Genomic DNA, 16,719 nt, shown 5'->3' with positions numbered 1-16,719 from the left:
AGCAGCATCATCTGGTTTGCTTGTGTGAGCAAGTCCAGGCTTTTAAAGGCTGTGTCCAGCATGGATGAACAGTGCTGGATGTTGGTCTGTGGTCTGGAGGCCTGGCCCAGCTAATGCTGGTTCCAGTGCAACACAGTGCTCTTCGAGAGACCAGACAACTGAACCTGGATAAAATCAGCTTTGCAGCTTTGAAGTTTAAAAGGCAAATTTGGGCTCCTAAACGAAGCACAGATATTTATAAATTCCCTCCCATTGGTCTGGTATAATTAAAATATCCTAATGAAGTGAGAGCTGAAATATTAAATGCCAGTCTCATATCAAAGATTATTGACACATTATGTAAAATGCATAAAATACAGATATACATTCAGATATTAAGTAAGGGAAAGAAAAGACTTTTCAAGTCCTCCACTCAAAGTCTGAAAGAGAAACATAGAATTTTGAGAGGGATAAAACACACTTAATTTCATCCAAGAACTAAATAACAAAGTTTATGTTCAATAAATACAGGTGATTCAGTGTCCTGTGCTGAGAGCAGAGATACATGTTTCATTTTCCATGATCTTTGTGTCACACCTTGATGCTATTTTTAATGTGTTTCTAATTTCCTCTTAAAGCCTTCCTCACACTATCAACAATGATCTCTCAAGTCAGATATATCATCCTTTCTGCCTTATTCTGCCTATCTAGGCTAGGTTATTCACTGTATTGATCTCCCTGGTAACTTGCCCTTCTGGCAACTTAGATCCCTTTTGTCACTGTGGTACAGGAACATGCAGCAGGGAAAGAGGACTTGTCCTCCTGTGCTGCTCTGCTGGAGGGTGTTTGCTGCTGCCTTTTCTATGGGTAAATATTAACTTTAAAGCAGTTGTGTCTCTGGGGCTTGGGGTTCCTGGCAGGTAAAGTCTTTCAGGTTGCTGAGAGTGTGGAGTTTGTCCAGCAGGGCTTTAAGGCACTGACTGAGCTCAGAGGGCATGACCTGTGCCGTCAGGGAGACCTTCTTCCTTGCTTGCCCATGCCATATGATCTTTTTTTTTTTGTGTTTTGCTTTAGAGCAGAAAGGTGAAGGTGATATGACAGTGACAGAATTCTATTTGGTTGGTATTGAATATAAACTGTGACTCTGTTCAAGTTTTATGTTGGAAACCAGCCCAGGAAAAGTTACTGATGGTGTGGAAATACTCACTTTCAACATTTTTGAGAATGATATTTCTTTTTACTTTGAAAGGGTAGGTATTTTTCAATTAATTTTTTTCTGTCATATCACATGTACATAGCAAGAAATAAAAGGGACCAGAAACCATTCCACATTCCTTCCCCCCCCTCCTTCCACAAATTCTAAATTTTAGGGTAGCATGCCTATTTGAAATGATGCCAAGCTTTGAAATCTGGAAATAGTTTACAAAATGAACTTTTACATTTGATGTGGCTTTATCTCTCTCCTTCCTAAGGTGGTTACCCTGTAATAGAGACAGAAGGGACTGGAAGTGGCTGGGGTTGTGTTACTGAGTCCCTGGTTTGATCCCCTGATGGATTCTCTGCAGTGTTAAAGTAGGAACATGGATGGCAGGCTATGTTGTAGTGCAGTGGTCAAACCCAACCCCCCATTTGAGCATGTTTGAGTCCTTCTGCTGACCCTCGAGGTCTGCAGTCAAGGGACACAGTTTGGGGGTTTTCCCTCCTTTTCTCAGGTGCTTTATTCAGATCGAGGAAATTGGCAGTGGAGAGCTCCACCCTTCCAAAGGGTTTCCCAAACCTTGCAGATGGACTCCGTGATACCTTGAGGAGGAGGAGAGGTGAGTGTCTTGGGCTGGCACCAATTTTGGCTGTTGGTTGAGTGAAAACATTGGCAGAGTTTGCCACCTCTGAGGTCTTTGCATCTCTCAGATGCAGTGGGAATTTCTCCTGCTCCCCGATAGGGGTGCCACTGGTCCTGCCAGCTAACTGCAAACATCTGCTGAGCACTGGCCTCACCAAGATGTCCCCTCAGAAGGTCTTTAAGGAGATGAAATAAAAGCAAAAGAGGGGGAAAAAAAGTCAGTCTAAAATGCAGACTAGTTTAGATTTCTCACCTGTTGTATAAAATGTAACCTTTGTTTCCTATTTTTAATGAGCCTGTAATAACTGGACAGTCAACCTAAACTTTAATGATTTAAATATACTTGTAAACTGTCAAGTCAAAAGTTTGTGAGTGACTATAAACATATGTTGGTGACCCCTATATGCTAATAAATTCATTATTATGTTGCCCCAGTGGGAAACACAATGGCAGCCTTTTTTTTTTTTATGATGGGTCTTTTATTGTTTGTCACACCTGCAACACATTAAGGGTTTTGAAGGCAGATGATGTTTACAATAAGGAGGAGGACTGAAAACCTCCCAGCTCAGAGAAGAGTGCATCCTGTTTGTCAATGGAGTACCCATGGAGCCAGCACCCTGGCCATGCAGCTCTAAAAATGGAGGTCTGTACATACACACACATATATTTATGCCACACCAATGGCAAATCATGTCTGCAAATTAATTATAGTATTTCCCCCCAAATTATGAGTCAGTGCAAATGTCTTCCAGGCTCTGTGATGCAAACGTGCTCGCAGCCTGCTGGGGTCAGTCATCCTGCACCAGGCACCCAAAGGAAAAAGAGCCCAGGGTGGTTGGTGCTTTGCTGATGCTCCAGCTAGCCACCTACTAATTAGCTCACCGTGGGTGTGCTCACTCCAGATGCCACTTGGAACCAGAGGTCGTTGCCAGGGTGCCTGAAATTAAAACATGGATGCTGGACAGGTTCCTGTGCCAGGTGTGGGCTTTATCAAATGCTGGGGGGGAGGGGGTGCAGACATTGCAGGGGCTTTGCAAAGGTGGTTTGTTCCAGCTCACCTGTGCCCCTGGGCTCCTCACAAGCTTTGCTGGGAGGAAAAGATCTGTTTTAGTAGCTGAAGCACACAGAGAGCATTCTGAACAATCCAGCAACTTGGGGAAGGGATTGGGAGTTTGAGGGGAAGATTTACTCTTCAAAAATATCTGTGTTAGGCAGCAACAAAAGTTGTCTTGGGAACAGATGGATTTGGCAGAATTAAGTAGAAATAGTTTGTCCTGGGAAGGGAAGTTGGCCTCATCCCATGAGATATGTAAGGATAGATGTGTGCAATAAAAATAAATAAAGATGGCTCTGGAAGTTTGTGTGTGTGTAAAACAACTCCCCTGCCTGGCTGCTCCTGCTGCAATAACTTGCAGTTAGTTTTGCTCTCAGCTGTCCCTTGGCTATTTCTAAGTGAGAGAGGGAGTTTGTAGCTTAAGCCCCCAAGGAAGCCCCATGTTTTCCTGCACCCTGCCCATTTGCTGCCAGACCCTTTGTGGGTTTCCAGCAATTAATGCCATACCTAGGTGCTTTTTGAAGGATCAGCACAGTCTCCCCCTTGACTTACCCAGATCTGTAACTCTTTAGTAACTTCTAGCTTGCTTTGCCACTGATTTATCCTCTTGGCTGGGTTTTTTCTGAGTGCTCTCATCATCAAATTGCAGGCTTGAATATTGCCTCTGAGCTGGCCAAGTGGGGTGTTTTCCCAGGTGGAAAGGCTGTTTGTTGGTAGCCCCCTTTTCCATGTTAAAGGCATAGTTGCTTCCAAATGGGAATTTGGAACGCACATCACAGGGCAGTGGAGATCTCTGTGTTTGTGTGGTGGCCGTGCCCTGTGTGGGCACAGAGTGGGACCCCTGTGTTTTCTATCTTGCACCATGTTTTTGGAAGCTGCTCTGAAACCCTGTGAGTTGCAACTTTCATCCTGTTCTGCTTTTAAACAGCTGCCAATGCCCAGAAAAACATTCCATGTCTTCAAGGTCTCAGTGCTGAGATGTTCCTACAGCTCAGCCTTTGGTGACCTTCCACCCCTCACCCTGTCTTCTCCCAGGTTTGTTTCAGGAGAGTGCCATCAATCCAAGCTCCCTCCCTGAGGCTGCTCATTTTGGAGGTCAAATGTACCAGGGTGTTTCCCTGCCAAGGTGGTGGCTGTGAATGGCAGAGGGGGAGGCCAGCCAACGTAACTTTGGATGCTGCCCTCCTGGTTTCTGCTGCTCATTTCTGTGGGAAAAGTTCCTTAGAAATGTGCATTTATGCTAGAAAGGGAGATACTCCCAACCTGGGAATAGCAATCAGTCTGCCGAGGCTCACTCCATGTGTGTACTGGGAGACGGACTAACACTAGTTAAAATATTTACAAGATGATGCATTCCTATCCTTTATCACAGTGATCACTGCTCTGCCAGTGCTTCCAGGGTGCCCTTATCCCAGCACCTGTATCTGCTGATGCTGCTCTGCTCCATTTCCTGCTGGGTCTTGGGCTGTTCATCCCTCTGCTGAAGCAGGAATTCTCAAATACCTGAATGACTTCTAAAATACTCCTTCCACAAGTGGAAGATATCCCCATGTAAAAAACGAGGTTTACTTTCTTGGTAAAATTTAAAATGTTTAATTATAAAAAAGAATATTAGGAGACAGAATAAAGTAAAATATGGCTGTTATGAAGGAATTCCCAGTGGGTATGAGTGCTCCAAAGGCTGCCCCTGTTTGCTGCTGTGGCCCTGGGATATGGCGGGGTTATGTCTCTAGAACACCAGCTGCCAGGCAGCCACAGCCACCCCATGCGGCCCTGACAGGCGCAGCAGCTGCTGGCGAGAACAATGGTCGGGCTCCGAACAGAGCAAATGGGGAGCACTGGAACCCCCAGCGTTTTCCAGGGACGGTAAACCCCCTGTCGGGGGGGGAGGGGGGGGGGGTTGTGCCATCCCTGTAGCGGGCCACATAGCAAGACAGCTGCCCCATTCCCACAGAGAAAAATGCAGAGCACCTATTTGTAGCAGGAGCAGGAAAACTTATATCCTAAGGTAGAGCTATCTCAAACTGGGCCTCAGACCAGGCCTCAGGCCTGGGCCTAGTAGGCCTCGTACGTCCAACATACGTAGTACCAGATAAGGTTATCTGGTATTGGGAATGTGTTAAGGTAGGAGTGCTAATAGCATAGAACAGTTACTGAGAAGACACGGTGGCTGCCTTAAACTGCAATAGCTTACATACTTCTGTACTCTCACTGCCTATCAGAATGCACCTGCTAACTGTAAACGACTCTCTCTGTATATAACCCGCCATCTCGGGAAATAAACCGGAGTACGTGCTTATAACCATATTGGTCGGACTCACGTTCCTCTAGCCCCCGGTCTACCAGGCCTCAGCTTATACCTATTAGCATATTAAGAGTTACTAATTGCTCAGAATGCAACCCCCTCGTCCCATCAATTTGTACTGTCACCCAGCCTTTTAGAAAAATGGGGTTTTTTTGCAGGGTACCCCATAGCTGGGGTGATGCTGCTGCCCCTAGGGAGCCGCTGGCCCCCCTTCCCGGCTAGGTGAGATGTAGCCCCGCAGGAGATGACAAAAGCAATGACACCCCAGCAAGTTTGAGGATGAGAGGAAGCTGCCCTGTGGCATTCTCCTACATCATTAGAATGTGAAAAAGAGTGGCTACTGTCTAAATGGCCCTGTCATTGTTTTGCTGTGACTACCTTTTCCAGCAAGAATGCAGCAGGAATTCCCTCTGCTGCAACCAGAAAGGATGCATATGCATTTGTATATGCAAATAAAACTGACCCTATGAATCCTGGGAGGGTTCTTTGAGAGGAACAGCACCCCAAGATGGGAAGCTAGACACATCAGAGGAGAACTAGATGGTGCCCTGGCCGAGGAAGGAGTGGACGCACGCCCTGGCCTGGTTTGAAGACTCGCCATGATCTATTAAGAGTCTGACTGGAATGGGACTGGGCCAGCTCGAGTGACAGATTCAGAGAGAAACTCTTGAGGTTTTTCCATGTGGATAAAGAGCTGGCATCTGCCGCTTTGTGTAACTGAATTTCTTAGAGATCGTGTGCACAGTGTGCTTTGGAATAAGATTTGAGCTATCCCAAACTGGGCCTCAGATTTGGGCTTGCTAGGCCTCAGATTTTGACCTGCATAGAAGTAGATAAGCTTTGTGGTGCAATCAGAAATTAAGTTAAGGTGTGGGCATAGACTGTATAGGGCAATTACAGTGAAGATACAGGTAGCTGCCTAAAACTGAAATAGTTTACATACTTGTTCACGCTGAATGCCAGTAAGAATGCACCTGTAACTGTAAATTATTTTGCACTGTATAAAACCAGCCATTGAGGGAATAAGGAGGAGAACGTATGTTTTAACCACACTGGTCGTGTCTGTTTGCTCCCTCTCCAACCCCAAATAGAGCCCCTGCTTTCAGCTTTGCACTTCAGTGACAGACTTCCACCGCTCTGCCTTCTGAGGGTTGACCAGAGAGAGCTTCTAGCTGTTCCCATGGGAACAAGGACTGGGCACCTACTGTTTGCAGCTGAGTGATAAACTGGGACAGTACCTGCTCCTCTGGATTGCTACAGCAGCGTGAAAAACTCCTGTCGGACTCTACCACCCAACTGATCACTTTAATAAAGAGCTGATCACTTTAATAAAGAGCTGAATATTAATAAAGGCATAAGCCCTGTTCATTTCACGGCCAGGTGCTTGGCATTCAGCCAAGAGCATGGGGCTAACTCAGAAAACATTTCTTTAAATGCACCCGCATGTTGCATATTCATAGACCTTCATGCATTATTCAAACATTCTTTTGCTTTGTTTTAACCCCCAACCTGCCCCCATTCCTGTTGCCATGAGGTTTTTTCCTTTATGTCAAGTGCTCACATTGAGAGAGAATATGCAGCTTTCTCACGCCTGTTAATGTAAACACTGACTGTGTTTAGCTAACTGAGATGGGAGGAATAAAGGTAATAGACAGTTAGTTTGGCCAATGGAATTGAAAGGTGGGACTTTGGTCCTCCAATGGATGGACATCATAGGAGGTGTATACAAGTTTCTTTTTGTAAATAAACTGGAGGAGTTCCTGCCTCCGGCTTGGATCTGCTCACAACCCAGAGAATGTCTCCTTGAGTCCCTATCTTATCTTCAGGATCAGCTGCGGCATCTGGCGCCCAATCGTGGATAAGAAGCAAGCTAGTGAGACAAGAAAAAAAGAAGAAAAAAAAAAATCTGTCTTTCACAGCTGCAAAAAGAAGCAACCCACCATGTTCTCAGAGAAGAAACTTCTGTTGGAACTGTTCCAGACCCTTCTGATGTCCCGTGACACTGACCTGACGAGGACTCACGTAAGAGAACTATATGCCTGGGGAGAAGCCCATGGAATTTTTTGTAGTGCTGAAAATGCACTTTATATTGGGCCGTGGAAAACCCTGGGGAAAAGCCTTTTTTCATCCGTCCTGAACGGAAATATGAGAGCAAGCGCTCTTTTAGGAGAATGGGCGAAAGTTTTCTTGCTTTTAAAAGAGTCTGGAGAAGAATATGAAGTTGATTCTGGGTTTTCGACACAGAGCAGAACTTCCCCTGCGAGCTCCGTCGCCTTTGATGACGAGGATTGCTCTGATTCAGGGTTACAGCCGATGCAGGAGATCCCAGCCCCCATGTCGGGGGTTGGGCACGCCCAGCGGGGTTTTTGGAAGGGCTGTGAAGCTTTTTTTGGACCGGTCCCAGCGTCGTTGAGCGCGTGGGGAGCCAGGGAGCCGAGGGGGCCACCTGGCCCTGCCCCGCCCCCCTCCGTGCCGCGCGTGCTCCAGCAGAGGAACCTGGCAGGGGCGGCCCCTGCGCCGCCCCGGCCCCCGGCCTCCGCGGCCGCAGGGTCTGCCACACCACCGCCCCCCCCCCGCCACCGGCCTGCCCTGTCCCAGCGCTGCGCCAGTGCCGCGGGGAGTGGGGGGGGCCGCCGGCCGAAGCCCCCGCGACGTGCGTGCCCTCCCCATTCAGAGGGGGCGGGGCTGAGCACTGAAGCCGCAGAGCTGCCGCCGGCTCTGGCCCCGCCCACCGACCCATCGGCTGGCCGGGCAGGAGCTGAGAGCAGTGGCCCATCGGCCACCCCCCCCGCCCAGGGCGACGAGCACCCCCCTGCTCAGAGCAGAGGCTGAGCGTGTCACTATCCCCCGCCCGCCCTCCCAGCGGGGTCGAGTCGGCGGTGGGGGATGATAACGGGGCGAAAGCGTTGTCTGATGTGCACGCTTTTCCTGTCATGAAATCGGATGAGGTTTTTAGTCCTGTATCCCAGCTGAATCAGGCTGCTGAGATAACGGAGCTGCTGCCTGAAGATGCAGCTTTGCACGAGCCAGTTCAGGGAGCTGTGGGCATGGGTCCACAGCATCATAGCCACGATGCCTCATCGTGGGTAGTCCCGTTTCCCTTATTAAGGGACGTGGCAAAAAATAATACAAGCTTCACTGAGGCAATTCAATGGATAAGTGCAGAATTTGAGAATCTCATATTTCCTTATGAAATAAGAGGCTTTGCATCAGTGATGTTTGAACCTCAACAGGTTTTTACCTTTGAGAGAAGTTGGAAATTCCTAGCTGGAGAAATGGCTGTCAAAAATAGCCACCTGCCTCGAGACGATCCCTTGTTTGGGGTCGGAGCTGATCTGCTTATGGGGAGGAGTGGATATGCTTGCCCTGATGTGCAGACTGGTCTTTCTCGCACTGTCTTAGATTCGTGCAGATGCATAGGGATATCTGCATTGATAAAAACCAAGTTATCCTTCTCCCCAAAGCAAGACTTCTCAGACATAGCACAGAAGCCAGAGGAAGCCTTTCATAAGTTTATATATCGTCTGATGAATTTTTTAAAGACGAGAGTCAGGGATAGCATTTTGAGAAATATTTTGGTAGAGCAATTAGCAAGAAGACATGCTAATTCTTCTTGCCAGAGGCTCCTGGAAACCATTCAAGAGACTTCTAATGTCCTGGAAATGATCCAGACCTGTGCAGTTCTAAACACCTGTGATTATATAGTGCCTGCCCTGACGGCTGCTTCACAGCCAGCTGATAAAAGGCTGAATAAGGAACATAAGACACAGGCAGATATTCAGGCTAGTGGAGAACAGGAAAAGGAGGCACAGAAAGTGACTCCCTTGTTTTTCTGCGCACAATGTGGGGATCCAGACCATACTGCAGAAACATGCAAAGCAGTGGGTCATGCCGAGCCCTTGCCAAGCCTGAAAAGTCGGAGGCGAAGAAGAAAAAGCCGAAGACATCAGGGGAACGAAACAGTTTCCCAAGCTCTAGAACAAGAGCAAAATTCTCTGGCTGGTTTACAGCCATCATCTCAAGTGTAGGAAGTGTTGATGTTGCCACATAGCTATGGTCAGTTTTCTTTGGACCTTGCAGTGGGTTTCTACGTCCACATCCTATATATCATGCATTCTTTGAGAAAAAGTCAATTGCTCAATTTGTGTTTTCTAAGTTCTCTATCCTCAGGTTCTGCGATCTTTGCCAAGAAGGCGGCCGCTGAAAGTCTGCTGAGCTGCCTCAGGTGCATTGGACTGATCCTGTTTGATCCTGAAACCTTGTGCACCCTGTGCCACCCTAGTGCCACCCATCAGAGAAGCCTCTTCGAGATCTGATTGACATGGACACGGACTGGCATCCTCTCTTTTCCTATATGGCCTCCATAGAGACTTTGGATCCTGTGGAGCTGCTGGACAAGGACTGATTGGAGCAGTGTGATGCTGAGAGCCAGTGGACTGTTAATCATGGACTCAGAGGAACTGTTTGCTATGGTTCAGTTTTATGTACTGTAGCCATTTGACCTCTGTGGGGAAAGTGCATGTTGTTGGGGTTGTGGTTTTGGGACAGAACTTTTGGGGTTCAGAATTTTGAATTGAGTGGTTAATTTTTCTTGGAATGCTCCTGCCTTTTGCAACATATATTCCCTTGTATCTTATAAAAATTTAAACATATGAGGGTTGTTGGTTAAATTATGTTAGACTATGCTCGAGATATTTTGAGCAGGTTATTGCAAGGGGTTCAGGGTGAAACCCTGGGTAGCAAAGGCAGAATCAGACCAACGTGTAGCCCTCACACCGTTACCTAAATGAAGGTCGGTGAACTTTATACAGGTGTGTTTTTTTTTCTTCTTTCTCTTTTTTCCTGTAACATTATTGTTCATTTTTCTTTTTCTGTTTTCTTTTTTAATATACTTAAAAGGGTGAGATGTTGCCATGAGGTTTTTTCCTTTATGTCACATGCTCATATTGAGAGAGAATATGCAGCTTTCTCACGCCTGTTAATGTAAACACTGGCTGTGTTTAGCTAACTGTCTCTCTTTGTTTACATATTTCTAGATGGGAGGAATAAAGGTAATAGACAGTTAGTTTGGCCAGTGGAATTGAAAGGTGGGACTTTGGTCCTCCAATGGATGGACATCATAGGAGGTGTATACAAGTTTCTTTTTGTAAATAAACTGGAGGAGTTCCTGCCTCCGGCTTGGATCTGCTCACAACCCAGAGAATGTCTCCCTGAGTCCCTCTCTTATCGTCAGGATCAGCTGCAGCACATTCCATTTCTCCTTTGGCTCCACTCTGTCCCCCACACTCCCTGATAATGGAGAGGCAATAAATTCTTCCTTTGGTGCCTGTCACTGTTATCTTCATCCAGATAGGATAATCCAAGAATGTGGGGAAATTTCCTGACTATCTTTACCATTCTTCTGAGTTAGCTACATAAACAAAAGTATTCTACACACCATGCTATAGTCCAAGAAGTATATATATATATCACACTACTAAGTCTTGTTAATAGCAGAAATAAAAGAAACTATATTCATACAGCAAAGTTTTCCAACATTATACATATAGCATTCATTTTATTATTTGTGAAAAGGCAATAACGTAATATGTACTTATAACACCCATCTGTGTGGGTTTTGCTGACAGTGCAGGGCCACGTGGCTGTTGTCCCATCCTGATGAACAGCCTGCAGGCTTGGATGGTCCTACTGACAAATATCATGTATGCTGTACCAATATTTACTGTGCGTGGCTCTGCTCAGCCTTCAGCAGGGCTGGCCTGTCCTTGGCTCAGGCACCAGGTGAGCCGGGTTGGATTGACAGCATCCTTCCCATGGGGCTTTTTATCTGCTAAAAGCTTTAGGGCTTCTAACTATCATTTTAGTAGCAGAAATGTTATAAATGACCTAGGATAATTCGTGTTTTAATAACATATTCTTGCAGTTTATATGGATAAAATAAATGTAACATGCAAGCCGGGGTTTGCAACAAGAAAAATTGGGCAAGCCCAGGCTTGTAAAGATTGCTTTTCAGAAAACAAAACCTTGGCTAGGTGGAGTTAATAGTGGAGAGCTACAGCCATTAACCAGAAGAAAAAAACGAGGCAACTCTTTCTGGGCAATAAGGACTGCAAATCGCTCAGTCATTAAGAGTTATCTCGGCAACTGCATCGAAGGAGACACTCCTCTATTCATCAGCTTAAACCCCAACATTAGCATTCATCTTCCCCCAAAATGTCTATTCAGTGAAAGAAGGAGCTGAATGAAAAACTGAAATGATTCTTCATCTTTCTTTGGAGAGTCGGTTTAATGGGCGATTTCGCCGAATAGAACAAAGAACTGGGGGACCACAGGCTAAATAAAGGCTATTTAAGGGGACCCTGAAAATGGGTGGAATTCGTGAACAGGGGAAGGTCACAAAGGCTGTGGCTACTGTTCACCCAGTGTCAATCCTGGGTTATCGGCACTGCACTTTAGATTGCTGGTTTACCAAAATTTTTTGATCTATAATTCTTTAATTAATAAAAATTATTTTATTAATCAAAATTGGCTTGGACATTTATAACAAGAAACTTACTTTTCTTTTTTACTTTTTCTTTTTTTTTCTTCTCCAAAGAGAGTGCTGTTGAATGCTTGACTGAAGCAAGGATAGCAGAAATGTGCTGTTTCAAGACATTCATCCTGTCCCAGAGTGAAAAAATTACAAGGCCAAATGTCAGCTAGATTATCCTGATGGAAGAGTTGGAATTGTGCTGGCAAAAACAGTGCAATAGTCTGATTATTGCTTTTCTATTTCAAATGTTCGTGTTTATTGAGTTTTTCTTTTAATGAAGATCTGGTTCAAAGTCTAGAATTCCTCATCATCATCTAAATAAAAGCTAAAAGATGGAGAGGGAGTCATGTAACAGTTGACTGACCCTCTGATTGAGTGGCAAGTTCATTAATTTACTTTTCATGTCAGCAAAAAATGTTGGGTTTTTTTTATTGACAGACTGGGAAAATTATTGGTGGTGTTTGGAGAAGGACTTATTCGTAGCATCCTTCAGCTGGCTGTGCTGCTGTGACTCTTGCAGGCCTCACACTGTGCACAGTGTGTACATTTTTAAGGGTTCTTGTGACCTCTGTGCCCTGAGTTCCTCCAAAGAAACACTAATTCTATAACTGAAGAACTAGAAAGCCATCTATCAGAATCTGTACTTTGAGAAAAACTACATATATACAAAAACCATCTATGGAATCATCAAGTAAATCCACTGGACATATTAATCTCATGGTTCTATTTTTTTGTTTGTTTGTTTCAATTTCACTTCATTTTTTAAATGTTTTTTAACTTTTTCAGAGTTGCGCTTACAGATCCATCTGAGCAATTTGTATCTGATATTTTTCGGACTTCCTCTGCCTCGGTCCAGTCTGATCCAAAGCTAAGAGTGATGTACCATTTTTTTAAAAGCTGAATCAGAGGAGGGGATATTCATAAATCACATGATACATCACATTCCCAGTGTGAGCAGACATTGGTCTAAATCCTTCTTTTGGAAGATGAGGCTGGTCTGTGGGCTCAGTGTGGGGTGACTGGGTGAGGCTGTTGGGCTGGAAACACACTGAAGGCCAGATGAGATGGTGCTACTGCTATAACATGTAAAAATGTGCCAAGGTCTTTGGGAATCTGTGACTGCTCATCACTCCCAGATGTTTATAATGCCAGTCTGCTGGCAAACCACTCACCCTCTAGTTAGGCTGCACGTTTGAATAACAGTTTGTACTATGCCAGGGTGTCTAAGGAGATACTTTTCAACAGTGTAATTTGGGAGCTAATGTTTCTTTAAATTCTTACTGAGTGCAGCATCTTCCAAGATTGAACACCTCAAAACAATTTCAAGTACACAAAAATGTGCCTAGTTGCAATACTGATGGCCATATTTATCTTTAAAGGATGATGAATCTGTTTTTTGTGGCTGAAAACACATGAATTCTGATGAAGCTGGGAAACAATTCCTGACTTGGATACAGTCTTGGTTTTTGGTTTTTGGGTTTTTTTGTTCTGCTTTTCCTTGTGGAGAGGCAAAATAATTTAACTGGTTTTCTTTTTAAGGGACAACAATAAAGGTATATTTCAGACAGAAGCAGATCAGGTGCTACTTGCTAAAGGCCCAACAAGATAGCCTTACACTGATAGGACACCCTGACAGTCAGGGCACCATATCTGCACATTTTTTTGTACAAAGAGAGGTTTGTCTGCGAGCCCAATAACAACATAACATGTTGATTGACTTCTCACATAGGAGAGGGTGCCCCTTTAATGAGTGGCTTGGCTTTTACTAATGCCTTACTGCAGGTAAGCTGATAACAGAGATTATGGGGATGTAATAAATGAGGCTGTTGGGCACAGCCCTGCTCAGCGTTGTGGAAGAGGGCTCTGGCCCTGGAGTGTGTCCCAGCTGTTCTGGCTGATGTGTGTGCCCAGCACTTGTGTCAGTGCACCAGCACTCAGCTGTCAAACATCACAGCATGTCCTGTGGGCACAGGGCTGGGCCATCCCTTTCCTGCCCCATGCCTGCTGCAGCTCCTGTTCTCAGAAAATGTACTCAAGGCCAGCTTGGATGAGGGTCTGAGCAACCTGCTCTAGTGGAAGGTCCCTGTCCATGGCAAGTGTGGTGGAACTAAATGGTCTTTAAGGTCCCTTTCAATGACAAAAGAAGACAAGTTCACAGAACCAAGGTCCATCAAGTACTATAAAACAAGTTTGTCCAAAAAGTGTCTAGAAAGTGTCTAGGGGAAATACAACTATGTCAATAGCTGAAGACAAAACGAATGTTGGGCCAGGTGGCCCTGTATCATTGAAAGTGCATAGGAGGAGGCCCTGTCTCAAGGTTAACTTTCCCTGAGATTCTCCTTGGGGTTGCTGTTCCCCAAGGTAATAAGGTTTTTCCCCCAGGGTTGCTGTTCCCTAGGAGTTTCCTCGGGGTTGCTGTTCCCCGAGGTAATAAGGTTTTCCGTCTTCTCTTTGCCCGAAGTGTTTCACACCAGAGGTAGAGACGACAAGCTGAGTCCGCCAGTGCACATTTCCAAGGTTGTTTATTCTTCATTATCTCAGTCCTTTTTCAACTCTGCCAGGCCTCCCTGGCAGGGTACCTTATCTTAGTTCTTTCTCAGCTCTGTGAGGCATCCCCAGCAGAGCAGGACACGCGGCGGACTGGGGCGGATCAGAGAGCCCCGCACCTTAAGTACGGTACCCTTGACCCAACCACTGTCCGAGACGTATTTTTTATTTACAAAATTTTACCAATACCTACTACCTATACTAACATGTCAGTTCTACTCAAAGCCAATCTCTAAAACCCAACTCAGCACAAGATGGGGGACGAGAGCAAGAACAAGGAGCACAGGGGCCACTCCCCAATTCCTCCATCTTGTCTCTTCAGCCCCATATACTAAGAATCCTAATTTCTATATTTATATTCTATAATAAACTATCCACTTCTTATTTTAAATTCTTAGGATTTGTGATTCTTCCTGCATGTGAGTGTTCACTCCCATGGACAGGAATCAGAGTCAGTGTCCTCCTGGGATCTGTGTGGGGCTGGTTGACCCCCTTGTACAGATCCCAGACCCCCCTGTCCGGTCTCCAAACCCTCCAGGGTGGCCAGAGGGATGTTCTAGACTCCAACAGCCCTGGTCTCTCAGCTGTGGCGGCTGAACTGCTGTCCATCCTCTTGCCCTGAAGATGTCCAGGAAAACAGGTGATGTGTCAGGTGGATCATGGAAACCCTCAATTACTGGAAACATTTTGGGTACAACTTTCAGAGTACTTTTTGAGCCCAATAGGGAAGAATGCTCAAATTCTCCAGGCTGTCTTAAAAAGCCTGACCTCTTGGTTCCCCTCTTCAAATTTGAACAAATGTGTTTGTTTTTGTGCAGGTGGTTATTGTGGCAATGGCCTGTCAGTGCAAGTTGCAGCATCGCATTGTGGCAGCAACCAGGAGCTCTGGGGAGCTGGTGTTTACTTAGATGTGGTTGAGTGAGAGTCTGCATGGCAGCATCTCCCTACCTGGGATCCGACAGGTCCCTACATGCTGCAGGCAGTAGCACTTGCATTTTGAAAATTAGTTTTTACATCTTTCCATAAATATAAGTGACTATGAATTAATCAAGCCTGATTAAATGAAGCTCTGAGTTAAATATCTGGAAGATGTTGGGATCTAGATGTAACCTGGGTGGAGGAAGAGGCATTACTTGAGATGAGGTTTTCAAAATTAAATCAATGGACAGCCCATGCTGGACTTTTGCACAGACCTGACTGACTACAGAGCCTGTTGCTGGTTCCTGTTGGTCTCCAGAAGAAAGAAACACAGACCTGCCCAGAAAGCAGCCTCTTTTTCAGTCCTTGCCAAAAAGGTATTGGAAAGGGGAAGAAGGATGCTTCTCCAGAGAAGCCTCCTAGGATCCTGGTGTTTAAATCCTCATTTCTCTCTGTCTTCTCACCCCTTGCTTTGCAAGTGAAAATAGTATGGATTTGGGTCTGGCCTGCAAATCACTCATCAGTTGGTGCATTAGCAGGACAGGATCAACTACTGAGTCAACACTGCTCCATGTGCTCCAGAAACAGGGGATCCATCATCTGTCAGGCAGGAGCTCTCCTCAGCTGTTGTGCATTAGCCCTGAGCTGTGCACACATCTGCTGGGGCTGACACCAGGAATAATGTGAACTGAACTAGGTGTGTTTGCCTGAGCACAGGCTCCCTGTGTATCTCCAGCAGATCCCTGACCCTTCCCGCTGGGATGGATGAGCTGTGAACTAGATGTGGGATGTCCTCCTTCCCACGCAGTGGCTGCCACTTGCTGTGCTCTGCCTTCTCCCTCCTTTCCTGCCCTGGGGCTTTCACAGCTCGAAGGAGGGCCCAGATGGGTTTCTTCCACAGGAACCAATTTCAGGCAACCAAGTGGTTCTGGAGTCTGCTGGCTTTGCCAGCTTTTCTGGGTCTCTGGGGCATCTTCCTTGAGGCAAAAGTGCCCTGGCTTCAAAATTTAATCTCCTCTCATGTTGCTTTTAGGGCAAGCCAGAAACTTTCTGATGGGAGACTTTGTGTTGCAAACTGCCTCTGCTGGAACTGGGAGGCAGTGAAGCATGCTAGAGTTTTGGATGGGATTTTCTTGTTTTGGAAGAAACTGAAATCTTTGCTCTTGCAGCAGGAAAGTGAAGCAGCAGCAGCCTGAAGCACAAGGTAATGCTGTCTGCTTTCACTCCACAGCAGCTTCTTGTCTAAAAGTCTGCTTGAAATTATGTTTTTGATTATACCACAGGGAAAAAAAATGAATTGATTGGACTTTGTTGGAGTTGTATGTCAACTTGCCTTTTAATTTTTTTTTAATTTAAACAACAAAAGATTTGGACATCTTTTGCTTTTGTTCTGCTTTGGAGCAGTAGCACACTCCCCTTCTTTTATGGGAATGGAAATCTGGCATGTTGACCAGCTTCTGTTGTTTCAGAAAGTGTCTTTGATGGTATTTGGGGTTCTCAATGACATCTTGCTGTCTGTTCCTGCTTTTCATTTGCTCTTTGCT

At 45.6% G+C, this 16,719-nt stretch overlaps 1 pseudogene; it reads left to right on the top strand.

The window, feature by feature from the left end:
* Positions 1 to 16,719, top strand: part of LOC134565255 (glypican-3-like) — a 201,268-nt pseudogene that overhangs the window by 156,832 nt on the left and 27,717 nt on the right.

Source organism: Prinia subflava (assembly GCF_021018805.1).
Source record: "Prinia subflava isolate CZ2003 ecotype Zambia chromosome W unlocalized genomic scaffold, Cam_Psub_1.2 scaffold_43_NEW, whole genome shotgun sequence".
NCBI classification, from domain to species: domain Eukaryota; kingdom Metazoa; phylum Chordata; class Aves; order Passeriformes; family Cisticolidae; genus Prinia; species Prinia subflava.
Note: the sequence above shows the minus strand (reverse complement) of the source record. Positions and strands in the feature narration are given on the sequence as shown.